Below are 9,940 nucleotides of genomic sequence, written 5' to 3'. Positions count from 1 at the left end.
AACGTTTCCCCCTTTCTTGGACTCCAGACATACCATGTGGCTCACTCTTACCAGGGATTGCTCTTTGGAAAGTGGGCATGTGAATGGTAGAAGACCCAAAGGGGGAGGGACAGATAGCAATTCAAACATCAATCTGGCAACATGGTGGGCACCCAAAGAAAGAAAAGAAAAGATCTAAAACTCAAGAACTCATATCAAAAGCATTAATTATCTCTCTGGAAGTATTCAGGGAGGACCAAATGGAAGACATAAATCTTACTAGGGCTTTCACTCAAACATTTAAGGCAGAAAAGCTAAATTGGCAATAACATGTATTTCAGTAATGACAGAGGACTGCTTTATCAGATGGACTCCAAAGCAAGTGGGGAAAGCTGCTAGTAACAGCCAAAATTGGTCCTTTAGTACTTAAGGTGGCACACAACAGCCTTCCAAAGGCTCGTCTTGGTTTGAAGACAGTAAAAAAAATAATTTCAGTATTTTGACTAGCCAGGCATTTTTGCAGTTTTACAAAAACATTGTCGAGAGACATGGTAGACTTCCGCTTCCCTGATGGGGAAGAGGACCATTCTCTTCTTGCTTCCTTAGACCTTACTTGCCAATGCAAATAAAATTTAAGGGGCTGGTTCCCAGTATTTCACCTTCCTTGCTCAACAAATGGAGAGTGTGGATAATTTACTTCATATCTGCATTTCAACTGTGTCTCAATATCCCAGAGACCCTTTCTCATTCCTGTAGTCATGGAAAAAGCATTGACATTAGTGCTAGAGACCATGGTGATTTCAGAAAAACAACTGCTGTCTCCCAATTGGAATCCTACCCCATGGCTAATGTGAAAGACTTTCTTGAAGGATTGGGACAGGCCAAATACATATCTGCATTGGACGTAACCAAATAGAACTAGCAGATTCCTCATCATCATGATAAGGAGATAATGGCATTCTCCACCCTGGGGGGGTCTACACCAGTTTAGGGTTCACAGTTTGGGTTGCGAGTCACTGGCTATGTTTCAGTGCCTTATAAGCAAAATGTTACTGCCGCCACTTGCATATCAAAGGACCTACCCTGATGACATGTTTATGAATACTAGCCTTTGTAAAGTTCATGCCCACCACCTAAACAAAGTCTCTGCCTGTTTTTGGATTTGTGGAACATAGGCTAACCCAGGAAAGTGTTCATTAGGACAAAAATAAGGCCAAAATCACTGACCTGCAGTGAGGAATTCGGTGATTCTACCGTAGTGCTCCAAGGTACAGAAAATCATAAATGCTAGACTACCTAGTAATAAAAAGGAAGTTTGTGCTTCCCTGGTCTTGAAGAATATCGCTATTTTATAATCTGCCTGACATTACTGCCTACACCTTTAACCACCTTGATGAAAACGACTGCCTACACAACTAAATGGTGGATCGCATGTTCTGATCATGTAGTTAGTGACCTACATGTTGTGTTGTGTCAAGAATCGGCACAGGTGCAGAGGGAGTGCCCCAACATTGAGGGCCTACAGCAGCAGGCCAAGCAAATCGACGGCACCTCTGGTGATCAGCATATTTATCAAGAGAATGGTCTCCTGCATAGTGACTCTAAGGTCCCTGAACCTGGGTCAACCAGAGTGTTGGTGATATAGGGCCTTCCTACTGGCATACCCTTGGCAGGAAATCTAGGACAGGCTAAAGCCTTAGACAGCCTGGTCAACCACTTCCAATAGCTTCAGATGAGGACGAGATCAGATGTGTTCTACAGATTTTGTGTAACTTCTCAGGCCAATGGTAGTTCAAGGGTAAAGAATAAGGCTCCTTTCAACCCAGAGCCAGGAGTGAGCAAGCCCAAGTAGATGAGGCTGTGGCATGATAACCTTGACGACTGTGTGACTACAGAGACATGCCACCCCAACCCCCTGAGGAGCTTTGGTAGTGACCCAAAGTGGTCATAAATGATTTTACCAATAAGCATGGTCAGGCAAGTCTCCAGAAGCCATGCATGATATTCACATACTGCATGTGATTTTCACATAAGGTGGCTATTAGCTGCAAATAATCTGTGGCATTTAAACATCCATAAATCATGACGAAAGCCCAGGACCTTATGCAAGCCAGTGATAGGGCTGAAACATGTTGACCGAATAAGCGAGGGTCATAGGACCATACTCAACCTAGACATCCCTCCTCCTGTGATTTTCTTTTTTTAACCATACTACAGAGGCCTACCAGTAAAAAGATATCTTTGGCCCTTGATAGGTATTTTTATCTCTTTTTTTACTACTCCCTAGAAGGTTTTCATAAGTGCTTCCTGGAATATGGTTGAGACCACCTCAGCGTTTAGGGGCTGAGGGGGACCCAATGATGAAGCATGTCACTATTAGAGTGGGTGAGGGGCTTATTAAAAATAATTTCTTTTTCCAAATTTGCTAATCAGAAGACAGCCATAAGAGGCAGAATTCCTCTTCGTTTGGCTAGGGATATTTGTATTGTGTTGACAGTCTCTCCAACCCTTACCTGTGGTGGGAACGCACTTTGAGAGGGTGGGGTTGACTTTGTTGGGCATCTGGACCCCAAGACAGCCCTAAGGAACAGGTTTATCCTGGTCTTGGTGAATCGGATCACAGGGTGCCTTGAGACAATACCCCTTGGACAGTGACTGCACCTGTGGTGGCCAGGGCCCTACTGTGGATCTTTACCTGAGTGGGTGTTCCCAATCACATAGCATCTGACAGAGGCACCTGCTCATGTCTGCCTACATGGAGGCCTTGTGGAATAAGTGTGGGATTACTTAAAGGTTCTTCACCCCAGACCAATGGGCTTGTTAAAAGGCTCAACAATACCTTGAAAGGCATGATTATGGCTTATCCGAGCCCTAGGGACATAAGTTGGACACCCTTATGCCTTTTGTTTGCCGACAGAGAGGTACGACAGGCAGGCAGAAAGAAGTGGGCTTCAGCTCTTTTCAGCTTCTTTTGGAACTTCCTGTCAGAGGACCTCTTAGTCTTGTGAAAGAGTGGTAGGAGCAAGCTCCCAAGAAGGCCCCACGAGATGTTGTCAGTTACATGTTAGCCATCAGAGCCAAGGTAGGGCGCTACATGAAAGAGGCCACTGAAAATTTAGAGGCCAGTCAGGAGATGATTAAGCAATGGTACGATTAAAAGACCACTTTGGTAGAGTACCAACCTGCAAGAAATTATGAGTCATGGAGCCCCGAGGCCTCTAGGACTGATAGACAGTGCCCTATGAAATCAAAGAGAAAGGGTGAGGCAACCTACCTGGCGGAACTAGAGAAGTCCGGGAACCCCTTAAAGATCCTACAAACCACACTTTGAGCAGCCTCATGTGACAATGCTAATGTTAACAGATGGTGGTGAAGAGGAGGAGAGTGAACGCCTCCCAGACCTCCTGTCTTCCAAAGAGCAAGATGGGTTAGGAGAAGGAGTCACCCTGTACCCTAAACAAAAAAAGCAGAAGAGTGGCTGTCTCCAGTTACTGTGACAGTTCTCCTCTCTTTTCTCACTTACCCCAGGGCTCACCAATTGGTGATCTCATGAGATTGATACAAGAGACTGCATGCCTCTAAAAAGAAATGTACAGGCTGTCTGACAAAGTGAGGACCAGCATCAGATATGAGGTATCCAAGGTGCTGGAGAAGGAGGTAATTGAGCCTGCCTTTATCCCTGGTCCAGCCAAGTTTCACTGGTGCTCAAGGCTGCCTCATTGGGTAGCACACTAGAGCTGGGGATATATGTGGATTACAGGGGCATCCGTTTAGTCACCAAGACTGATGCTCATCCTATACTCAAAGCTAACGAGCTCCCTGACAGATTTGCGGCTGTCAAATTCCTCCGCACCTATGACTTGATGTTTGGGTATTGGAAGATTTTCTAACTGAAGGGGCCAATGAGAGGTCAGCATTTTCCACACCAGAAGGGCACTTCCAATTCAGGGTTCTGCAGTTTAGGTTGAAGAATGCCCCTGCCACCTAATAAAGTTTGGTTAACCGGGTCCTGGCTGGTTTGGAGTACTTCAGCGTAGCTTACCTTGATGGCATTATAGGCTTCAGCTTGTTTCAGATGGGATTGCCACCTGGACTATCTGTATTACCTGAAAGAAGCACTTCCAGCCCTGCCACTGGCACACCTATCAATGACAGTAACATAGCTGCCAAGGTTTCAGTTTGCTATGTGTGACATTTTTCCATAATTTCAGTGTAATTATGAGTGACATTTCAACGACTATGAGTGACACTTTCATACGAGCAAAATCAAGCAATCACGAGGAGGGAAATATATAAATATCAGAAATTACACCCATTTGAGCAACGAGAAAGTCTAAGATAACTGCTTCAAAACATAAGAAATAATTGTTAAACAACTAATTTATCAGACTAGCCAAAATTGCGGTAAGTAGGTAAGCGGAGTCACTCAATTGCCACAGACCACATGAGCTGTAAGCAGGGCTGCATTAGGAAGCAGAGCGTGGGAGGCGGTCATTTAGCCACAGCTAGGCTGATAGCATAGTCTCAACGACTTGACTTTCAGAACACTATCTTTGAAGGAAGGCAAAGAGCCAGCTCTGCGGTAAAAATTATGCGCAATCCCGATGGTACACACGCTTTGATGTATTTTTTGATTAGGATTTGCACATTATTTAACCAAAAACAGTGACTGGGACAGGCCATTACTTTCACCCACCTTTGTAGGTTAGACCATAGTTGCCAAGTTCTCTCTATGTCATGCTTGACTATACCAGCCAGAATGGTGTTTGAGCCAGAAGCATGTTTAATTTTGGGGCCTGTAGTTTTACTTTTAACACTACAACACAATTATTATTTATTATTATTATTTAGAAGTTTTATATAGCGCTGGCCTGACCCAAGGGTATTGGAGCGCTTTACAGAGGATACATTGGAGAGATTACAACAAACGAGACAGGAGAACGACACAATAATAATGCATGGCGTTGTTGAGGGGTCTGCTTCGTAGTCAAGGGAACGTCTGTTACCCCCATTCTGAGTGCTCCTATCTACTCCCTAGGGCACGATTAAGGAATAGGATTTTGAGTTGGCTTTTGAATTTTACAAAAAAAAGAATGGTTCTGATGTGAGGGGGAATGGAGTTCCTGATTTTGGGCACGTTTCCGGCGAAGGATCGAGCCGCAGTTTTTAGTTTTCGAGTTTTTGGTGGGATGAGAAGGAGAGAGTTTGAGCTTCTGAGGTTTCTGGCCTGACTGGCTTTTATGAGTTTGGCCGCCAGGTATTCGGGTTTGCCGGTATGTAGGGCTTTGTGAGTGAGGCAGGTTGTTCTGAAGCTAATCTGCATTTCAACTGGGAGCCACTTAAGATCTCTGAGTGCAGGAGAGATGTGGTCAAATTTCTTGATTCTAGTGACCATTCTGGCTGCCGCATTCAGAGTTGTTCTGATGGGAGCTAGGTGTGACTTTGCAATTCCTGAGCGAACTGCGTTCCCATAATCCAGTTTTGACAGTACCAGTGTTTGAGTGGCCTGTTTGAGATCACTAGGCGGAATGAAGGGTTTTATTTTGTTCAGTAGTTTAAGGTTAAGGAAAGCGTTCTTGGCCGAATTCTTGATATGTCTGGTCATGTTTAGTTTCGGGTCTAGTGTGATGCCTAGTGATTTGACAGAGTCAGCTAGGGTGAGATTCCCGTTGAGCGCGTCCAAGGCCTTTAGCCATTCAACAATTCGAGGGTTCTCCTCCTTGTTCAAAATGAGAAGTATCTCGGTTTTGTCGGGGTTTAGTATAAGGTGATTCGAGGACAGCAAGTGTTGGACATCTCTCAGCACGTCATTGAGTCTTTGAATGTCACTTAGGGAGGGGTTTCCGGATATATCTGAGTATCGTCTGCATAAAGATGGAAACGGATGTTGGCTGCTCTGAGTAGTTTGGTGAGAGGTTCCATGTAGATGTTAAAGAGTTGCGGGGAGAGCACTGAGGCTTGAGGGACTCCCTTGTTGACAGGGTGCGAGTCAGAAGCAAAGTTTTGAATTTTTATTTTTTGAGTGCAATTGTGTAGGAATGAGGAAAACCATTGGAGGACCGCCTCACCAAGACCTGCTCTTTCTTGGAGAGCCCTAATGAGGAGTTTGTGGTCTACTGTGTCGAATGTTGCCGATAGGTCAAGGAGAATGAGGAGGCAGCATTGATCAGAGTCAAGTGAGTGGTGGATATCGTCGATGATGTTGAGGATCGCGGTTTCTGTGCTACAGCCTTTTCTGAAACCAGATTGGTGGGAGTCCAAGAGATTGATGTTATCCAGGTGTTGGGTTAGTTGTTGGAGTACGCACTTTTCTAGGATTTTGGACAGAAGGGGAAGGTTAGATACAGGTCTAAAGTTATTCAGATCCGTTGTGTCAAGGCCGGGTTTTTTCAACAGGACCTACTTTAAGGCAGTCTGGGACGTCTCCATTTTTCATGGAGCTGTTTGTTATCGCACACCAAAGCGGTGCTATGGAGGGCTTCAGCTTTTTGGTTAGTAGGGGTGGAATGGGATCAAGGACATGGGAGGAGGGTTTGGAGTTGGAAATCAGCGTGGTTATCTCATGTTCCTGAATGGGGCGGAAGCTTAGCCAAGAATTGGAGGAGGGGCAAGGAGCGACAACGACCGCTCCGGGCATGGTGCTCTTAGTGGATCGAGTATTAGTGGTGTCCAGAGAGTGCTCGATCTTAGTAATCTTGTCGTTAAAGAAGTTGGCGAAGTTGTCACAGAGTTCTTTGGACGCCTGTATTGAGGAGATAACGGGTTTGGAGGTTTGTTGCCTGATGATGCTATAGAGCTCTTTAGGTGTATTTTTTGCGCTGTCCAGCGCAGAGCGGAAAAATGCGTGTTTCTTGTTTTTGATGTGATTGTTGTATTTCCTGCGGGCTGTTTTGAGTTGCTCGCGGAGAGAGGAGGTAGGGTTCTTCCTCCAGTTTCTTTCTTTGGCTCTTAGGTTTCTCCTTTCGGAATGAGAGTCAGTGTTGAACCAAGACCTGAACGGAATGGCACTACTTTTTTTCAACTTTCAGCGAGCGAGTTGGTCCAGCATAGTCACCAAGTTAGAGTTGTACTGCGCCGTGAGTTCGGTAGTGGAGAGGTGGTTGTTGGGGCAGGGAAGGAGCGAGCTTATCCTTTCTTCGAGGACTTCCATGGGAATCTGGGAGAGGTTTCTGACCCATTTGGGGGGGTTTTGCAAAGGGGGTTGAGGGGGAATTTGTTGGTTGATATGGAATAGGATCATGTGGTGGTCCGACCAGTCCGCGGGGAATACGTGTTCGATTGAGATTGCGTCTCGTTGGGCGATGATGGCATCAAAGGTAGCTCCTTTGTAGTGCGTCTCCTCTGTGCAATGTTGGGTTAAATTATTGTCACCGAGAAGATTGGATAGCGTTTGAATTAGCGGATTATGTGTTTCGTTCCATCGCAGGTTAAGATCACCAAGAATTAGGTTGTTGGAGTCTCCGAGAGCACAGTGAGCAATCAGGTCTGATAGTTGTTCCCCAAATGCTGAGGTGTTGCCTGGTGGGTGATAGAGAAGGCGACCGAGAAGTGTTCCATTATCTTTGGTCTTTATGTTAGCGGTAAGTCATTCAAAGGTGTTGTATTTGCATGAGTCTGTTTCCAAGATGGAGATGTTGTCCTTATGGATGATGGCTACGCCACCCCCTCGTTGGTCTTTTCTGTTTTTGTTAATAATGGAGTAACCTGGGGGCACAAGCATGTCTAAGCATGGTGAGGAGAGGTCATTGAACCAGGTCTCCGTGATGAACGCAATGTCAACGTCTTGCGAGAGAATGGCTTCTGCTAGTTCGGTAGCATGCATGGATGCCGATCTGCAGTTGATGAGCATGCAGTTGGTGGAAAGCTCTTTTTTGCTAGGGTTCAATTCCTTGGGTGCCCTGGGAAGGGAGGTGAGGAAAGGCAGTCTGGGGAGTTTTGTGCACGGAGGGTCTCTTCCGAAACCCGTGATCACATGGATCTTGGATTTTGGAGAGTCAAAGGGGGGTGCATCATACGAGGAGGCTAGATTGGCCGCTTCTTGGTCGGACATCGCAGCTTCAGTCCTGGTAGGTCTAGAGGAGATGGGTTCAATGTCGGTATTTGAGAGACTCTGAGCTCTAGTGACGCAGGCTGTGTTTCTTAGGATTTTTTGGGACAAGTCCACCTTATCCGATCTTGGGGGTCTCTGTACCTGTGTCACGGGGATTGCTACGTGCCTAGTGGGGCACTGGTGGTGGTTGAAGTTGAATAACGATGGTGACCTGGAGGGGGATTGTTGGGGCCTTCGGGCCTTGTCGAGGTTGGTGAAGATTTCGTTCAAGCCCCGGGAAATTGTTTCTAGTTGGTTTTCAAGTGAAGTGAGATGCTGCGCCATGGTGTTGTGGGAAGGGGTGAGGGCATCATGGGGATGTCGAACTGTGTAGTGACGGTCGTGTTTATGATGAGATGTCTATTACTACTGGAGTAGAGCATGTTGTTCCCTTTTTGTACCCTGGGAGGAGGGTGTATTGTGTCATGGCGTGTAATCGACCTTCTAAGATCTGGGTGAGTACTAGTGTTATTAGGGGACGATGGCGGCTGAGCGGGTTCAAGGAGATGCGGTGGGTGGATCAAATTAGGAAGTCGGGTTTGATGTTCTTTTGAGAGTAGGGGAACACTCTTAGTGGAGGCACTAGAGTGGGGGGTGGCTCGGAGGTGGCGGGAAGGGGAGGTGTGCTGCGAGGCGGGGACAGTTTGGATTTCCTGTTGGGGTCGGTTATCTGTAGGTGGGAACTGGGTCGGGAAGGAATGAGGCATATGCGGAAGAGTGGAGCGGAGTGTGAGGAAGAGGGAGTCGAAAGCCACTAGGTTCTCATTATTTGCTTGAATCAGGACAGTACCATTCGTGTAGATGGTCACAGACGTGATCCCATCCCTTGACAAACGGTTAGGGAGCGAAGTGGTTAGTTTGCAGCTATGTGAGGTAGTTGTGGTTTTGGAGATGTAGAGTTGTGTACTATCCCACACCGTAAACTGCTATTTGGTTTTGGTGTACTTGATATCCATTTGAGAGTTGAATACCACAGTCTCAGCAGGGTGCGAGAAAAACTGTCCAAGAAAGGATCCGTGCACAACAGGAGCTACTTGTGTTAGTGGTTGCACTATATAGAAACACAGCGAGAGGGCATGAACCGGACGTGACGTTCCATGACCAATGTACAGAACATTCTCTCAACCTTTCATGCGTTCCCCAAAGACACATATATGTACAAAACTTGCCAATCATTGAAAAAACACATTCAAATAACAAGGCAGACTTATGGCATTTGTGAAGGTTTGCATAATAGTTCTTGACATTTTGTAAATCACCATTGTCACTTATTTTGGCTTGCTTGTGGACAAATGGGTTTAGTCAAATATTCAGCACATGCTGTTTTGGCTAGGGCGTAAAAGCACACACACACTGGGGTGGCTGGTACTTACTTTGATAAGCAGACCGAGAGTTTCCGTGGCAATTCAGGTTTGACTCCCGCCTCCTATAGGCCAGGGCCTAGCTGCCATCAAGTCTGCTGTTGTCCAGTGACAGACTTTCCTGGGTGGCAGTTGCAACCGCCGGTCACTGACTCCATGACATGAGGCTGAGGTAATGAATAATTAAATTCACCGTGGAACTGCACACGAGGGCGGCCCGAGCAGGTGCGAGCAGCAGGCAGCGCTGCTAGCGCCATGATTGCTGCAGCGACCACACACCAGTAGCTAGCCCAAGCCGCTTCCTCCCAAAACAAACTCTGCGCCTTCCACAAAAGGACGTGACATCCCCCGCAGTGCCAGGCTAATGGATTTATCATATTTATCAACACAGGCCTAGGTCTCAGAAGGTATATTTATTGTGAGCTGTGGTTCAAATCCTATCGCTTTAGGTATATTATACTCCCCCTATTTTTAAATTTGAGGTAGTCACCAACAAGCTAGTCACCTTCAG

The sequence above is a fragment of the Triturus cristatus genome, chromosome 1_2 (genome assembly GCF_964204655.1).
Source record: "Triturus cristatus chromosome 1_2, aTriCri1.1, whole genome shotgun sequence".
NCBI lineage: Eukaryota > Metazoa > Chordata > Amphibia > Caudata > Salamandridae > Triturus > Triturus cristatus.
Note: the sequence above shows the minus strand (reverse complement) of the source record.